Here is a 6428-nt window from a genome sequence, read left to right as displayed (position 1 = left end):
ATTAGAGTTTTTGCAGAATTGTTAAAAGAGGACTCTATTTTGGCCAATGTATAGGAAGGGTTTGTGCTTGATAGTATTCCTGCCATTACTAGTGATGCAATGAATGAGGATCTCCTTAGAACTATCTCTCTTCTTGAGAGTGGAAAAATTGTGTTTCTCTTGAAGAAGGGGAAAATTCCCTAGCCTAGATGGGTTCCCTATAGAATTTTATCAAGAGTTTTGGGATATAATTGTTGGAAAAATGGTGTCTCAACTTGGCATTTACATGATGTTACTATTTATAGTTAATTTTTGTTTATAATTCACATATTGGTATCCATTGGTGTTAAGATGGACAAAGAGGAGAAATGTGGCATCTTGCTTTGTTCTTTGCTTATGTTTATTTTTTTGATGATTTTAGTAGGACAGGGGTATACTTACTAAAGAGTAAATCTAAAGTTTTCAATCGTTTTAAATAATTTAAAGAAATGGTCGAATTGTAAACTAGAAAAAAAAATTAAATGTTTGAAGATTGATAATGGTGGTTAATTTTCTCTAATGATTTTGATAGATTCCATAAAAATTATAAATCTGTATTCTCTACAACAGAATGGAGTTGCAGAAAAAATGAACAAGATATTGATGGAGAGGGCTAGGAGTATGCTGAGTTGTGCTGGCCTAAAATTAAAAATTTGGGCTGAAGCAATTGTCATTGCTTGCTACTTGATTAACGGTCTACTACATCAACTCTTGTTGATAAAATGCCTATGGAAGCATGGTCAGGTCACAAGCCTTCTTTGAGACATCTTAGAGGTTTTAGTTGCGAGGCATATGCTCATGTGCCAAAAGAGAAGTGTACGAAGTTGGAGGAGAAGGTTGTGAAATGTATCTTCATCAGTTATAGTTATGGTGTAAAAGGATACAACCTTTGCGACCTTGTTGCATAAAAGGTAATTAATAGTAAAAGTGTTATTTTTAGAGAAATTAAGTCTCCTTTTGCTACATTGCAACCATAATAGACTAAACAGGAAGATATGATTCAATTCCCTTCTATGCCTAAAAGAGTTGAATTGAGTCAACTTGATAGGAAAGAAGTTGAGGAGAGCTCATCTAGATCTGAATCTTTAGAAGATGAGGAAGAACCTCCAACTTGGCTTGTTCAAAGGTGTACATGACATAGACAACCAACTAAAAGGTATTCACCTAATGATTGGAGATGTATTTTTGTTTTGAATACTAATGTGGATGAACCTATTTCTTTAGAAGAGGCATTAGGTAGGAATGATGCAGAATCTTGGAAGAATGCTATGGAAGAAGAAATGAAAGCTTTGAAAAAAAATGATGAATGGGATCTTGTACCATTGTCTAAAGGACGAAAGCCTGTTGGTTGCAAATGCGTGTTCAAGAAAAATATTGGTTCAGATGGAAGCATTGAGAAGTATAAAGTAAGGTTGGTTACAAAAGATTACTCTTAGGTTGAGGGTATTGATTATGGTGAGATATTTTCTCCTGTTGTAAAAATGACATCCATTAGATTTTTGCTTTCTATTACTACTTCTTGTAATTTAGAGGTCGAGCAAATGGATGTGAAAATTACTTTCCTTCATGGTGATTTAGAGGAAGGTATTTATATGACACAACTAGAGCACTATGTGGTGAAAGGTAAAAGTAATTTGGTCTATAAATTGAAGAAATCATTGTATGGCCTCAAACAGAGTCCTGGGATGTGGCACCAAAAATTTAATACAAATGTGTTGATTTTAAGATCTGAGCATTCTAAATCAGATCACTATGTCTTTTATAAATCTAATGGTGATCATTTCTTGTACATTGCATTATATGTTGATGATATGTTATTCATTGGTAAAGGAAAATGTATGATTTCAGAATTGAATTCTCAGCTTGCTGCTAAATTTTAAATGTATAATCTTGGTGCAGCGAAAAACATTGTTGGGATGTAAATTAGAAGAGATAGAGTGAACATAAAGCTATGGCTAGGGCAGAGTAAGTATGTGAATTCAGTTTTACAGAGGTTCAACATGCAGGATTGTAGACCATTATGTGTTCCCTTCACAGTTTGAATGAAATTATCTATTTTAGATTGTCCTACATCTCCATCAGAGATGAAAGAAATGAGTAGAGTGCCTTACCAGAGTGCAATTGCAAGTTTGATATATGCAACGGTTTGTACTAGACCAAACATTACCCAAGAAGTGGGAGTTCTTTCCAAACATATTTCTAATCCTGATAGAGTTCATTGGGATGCAGTCAAAAGAGTCTTTACATATTTGAAGGGTACCTCTAAGTATTCTCTTTGTTATCATGGTAATTTGGTTGGAGATGTGATTTACCTTGATATTCATGGATATGTGGATTTAGATTGGGCAGGTTATATTGATAGCAGAAGATCCACCATTGCTTATGTATTTACTTTATTTGGCGGTGCAATTAATAGGATGAGTAAGCGGCAAGTTGTGGTTTCTTTGTCCACTACAAGAGAAGAGTATATGGTAGCTACTCATGCTTGTAAAGAATCCATTTGGGTTAAGAGACTTTGTTAAAATATTCAAATAAAACAAGAAATAGTGACACTTTACTGTGACAGTCAGAGTGTGATCTGCATTTAACTAAGAACCCAGCATTTCATGCCCAGACTAAGCACATTGATGTTTAGTATCATTTTGTCAGAGATATGGTTGAAGATGGTAAGGTGAAGTTGGTTAAGGTAGAGACTTTGATGAATATTCTAGATTCTTTAACTAACACTGTGAGCATAAAGAGGTTTAAATGGTGTTGTGAGTCTATGGGCCTCATGGCCCCTAGTAGTTAAATTATTGTGTTGATACTCCCTTTGCTCTTGAAAGTTCTTCGACAAGTGAGAGAATGTTGGGACATGGTGTCTCAACCTTCAATTTACATGTGTTACTATTTATAGTAAGTTTTTGTTTAAGCATGAAATGGTGCGAAATTATCCCTAAAGCTTCTAGTTCGCTAGATAAGCACGTCGGTAAAAATTTGTTGTAAGATCATAGCTAGTTTTGAAAATATTAAAGTTTCCATTTTGGAGGGGTGTGATAGAGCATTTCTCTAGCTTTCTGATGCTTCAAACAGTTCGTCAATCAGACACACGGTTCACAAGTTATGGCCTTCGGAAGTTTGGACTCCTGAAATAGAAAATATAAAATGCATTGGACACATAAATGAGATGTATAATGGAGGAACACATGTTGATGTGTGTTTTGACACATCATAACACATCTATAATGGGGATAACCTCTGCTCTAGTTTATTGGGTGGTTTTAGCCCATGGTTTTGTAATTCCGTTTGATGCTTTCTTATATTGTATCTCCTATATATGAGGTGTGTGAGATAGAGGTTGTGTGTAAGAGTCTTACGGCTATTGTGTTACCTCTGAGTCTTTGATTAGTAGTTCTCTTCTGAAGAGATTTCTCTGCAAGTATATTGTAATCTGTTATTGATTGTTGAATAATTTATTGAGCTACTTTTGGAGTGTGGGGTTTTTCTCCTAAACGGGTTTTCCCATGTAAATGATTGTGTTGGTGAGTTGTGGTATGCATGATATTTTGTTTATTTGTGTTAAGTTTCTGTAACTGCTATAAGGATCTGTAAAATTTTTTGCATTATACTCCTCTCAAGGTTAGTGTAAGAAGTTGTTTCACTACTTCACTTCCTTCCAATAATTAAGTTGGATATTTTGAAGGTGGTGTGGGAGTCTTATATAAATAAACAGAAGCTCAGGGATATGAACGCTACTTTCCTTGCTCTCATACCTTAGAAGGAGGGAGAAAATTCTCTGAGTTCTTTCGATCCTATAGCCTTTTGTAACGTGGTTCATAAAACAATCACTAAACTGATTGTTGAAAGGCTCAAGTCATGGCTCAATAAACTTATTTCAGAAGAGCAACATGGTTTTGGGGTTGGAAGGCAAATTTTGGATGAGATTTTTATAGCATCAGAAGCCATTCATTCTATGGAGATATCTAAGGAGAAGGCTATGTTTATTAAATTGGATATAGCCAAAGCTTATGTTAGAGTCAAATGAAAATTCCTTTATAAAGTGCTTATTGCCTTTGGCTTCAAAATTGAATGGCTTCATTTGCAGCCCTTATTAACAGTGAGCCCATGGATTTATTTGGTGCATGCAGAGGTCTTCGACAAGGGGAACCTCTTTCCCAATTCTTATTCACTCTCATGGTAGAGGGTCTCGGTAAATTTATCAAGTCTTGTGTTCGGCAAGGTTTAATTTAGGGTTGGAATTGGGGTGATCGCCTTCATCCATATGCTTATCTCCAATTTGTGGATGCCACTGCATTGATGGGTCTTGCTAGAATTAATATTTAACCCATTATGATGTCGAATATTCCAAGATGCACCACAATTAATTATTAATTTTATATTTTATATTATTAAACTCTCATTAGTCAATGTGTCCAACACATCTATAACAATAGTACATATCTCAAGATGTGGTGTGCACATCATTCATAATTAGATGACCAATCAAAATTTATTGATAAGTTCTTGAAGACCCATTTTGATTTCTTTGTGTATAATAAACAATGTTAGACAAAACAGTTACCACGTGTAGAATGGTTTTATAATATAATTTTCAACACCATAACCAAGCTATGAATGGACAATATCCCCTATCTATCCAAATATATATACCAAGTAGTTCCGAAGTACAAGTCATGGATTCCACCCTTCACACACATGACACAATTATATAAACCCTTAAGGATTATTTTTAGATCACATATATTTACATATGAAGTAAAAAACAATCAAGATTACTCCAAATAAAATTTTGACATTGATGAAATGGTCCTTTTTGCATCTAACTGTATATAAATAATCTTCCCTAAAGTTGAAGATTAAATAAAAACAAGCACAAATGATTCATGGGACCTACATTTTTTTACAAAAATATTAAATCTATGGCATACAAATTGGAGCTTTCTCTTTCCTCCAAGTTCCACCTAGTAATCCATTTTTTTTTTTAAGATGAATATTTTCTAGTGTATTCACGCTTAGTTGGTACATTACCTATGTTTGATATGAAGGGAGTAATCCATTTTTGTTTTTAAGATGAATATTTTCTAGTGTATTCACGCTTAGTTGGTACATTACCTATGTTTGATATGAAGGGATTTATGCTCTTGGCACCAGAATGTATACTTGATTGTCATTCATACCAAATACAAATCTACATTATAATTTAAGTTCTCTTCTAGTAGCATGCTATGCAACACAAATATGTAATGTGGTCTAATCACTCTTCGAAAGGCAACAAAAAAATTCTCATCTCAAGATTTGATAATAAATCCTCGTTTAAGAGTGAGGGCATATAAGGAACCATAGTCCTAACTATTTTATTAAATAATTACTTTTGCATTGAGGTATACATAAGGAAAGAATTGGATATATACGCTTTGTAAATCATCTCTTTTCCTATGTTAGTTAATCTCACATGTTTGAAAATAATAACCACGTATTAGGTAAAATTAGTACATGTAGAGCGTATGTATACTACTATAGTCATTTATGAATTTTATTGTTGCAAGCATGAACTCATGATATTGCCCCCTCAAAGAGACCAATGATGTTCTACATTGAAAATTTTCTTAATTCAATATATTAATATATGTTTTGTCTCAATTTTGTGCAATTATTTCTGTACTTTGTGATTTGCTAATATATTTTAAGAGGTTCATTGTAATAGCATTGGGTAATAAATTTTACTAAGAAAATTTGTGTCTAAACCCACAATAATAGATACAAGACACAAAGAAAGTATTTAATTTTTTATATAAAATCATCAAAGCTAGTTTTAAATTAAATTTATTCCATCACATTAATTATAAAACTAAGTATCATTATCCATCATGTTTCTTTTGATGCTTATTTTTCTATTCTAAATTGACACTAGAACACAACTATTGTTTACTAATCTAGATTAATTTGTACCATTAGATTTGAATAGCCTAGATCAAAATTTGAAAAGGTTTATTTTCCTTTTGTACATATACATGTATATAAAAATATTAAAAATTAGATTTTAAGATCTGATAAATTTAATTTTTTTTAATTCGAGCCATTATATGCTCCCAATAGCACATCTAAATCTATTTTTATAGGAGTAATTATAACCAAACAAAACTTCTAATATTTCAATAGTATACCATTTCCAACACCAAAATTTTATAATTCCCTGCCCTAAAATTTTTTCTTTTTTTCTTATGGCCCATCTTCTCATGGTAGCCTAATTAAATTTTTATTGGTGCCTCTAATTCTCTATGTACACTTGCAGTGTGGATTTTAAAGTAGATTTCTTTAGCTATTCTTGAGTTCAAGATTGATTATGTTTCCTAGTACATTATTTGAGGTTGTTTGATCAACTATTCTTGAGTCCAAGATTGATATTTTTG

Source organism: Cryptomeria japonica, unplaced genomic scaffold (genome assembly GCF_030272615.1).
Source record: "Cryptomeria japonica unplaced genomic scaffold, Sugi_1.0 HiC_scaffold_95, whole genome shotgun sequence".
Lineage (NCBI taxonomy): Eukaryota > Viridiplantae > Streptophyta > Pinopsida > Cupressales > Cupressaceae > Cryptomeria > Cryptomeria japonica.
Note: the sequence above shows the minus strand (reverse complement) of the source record.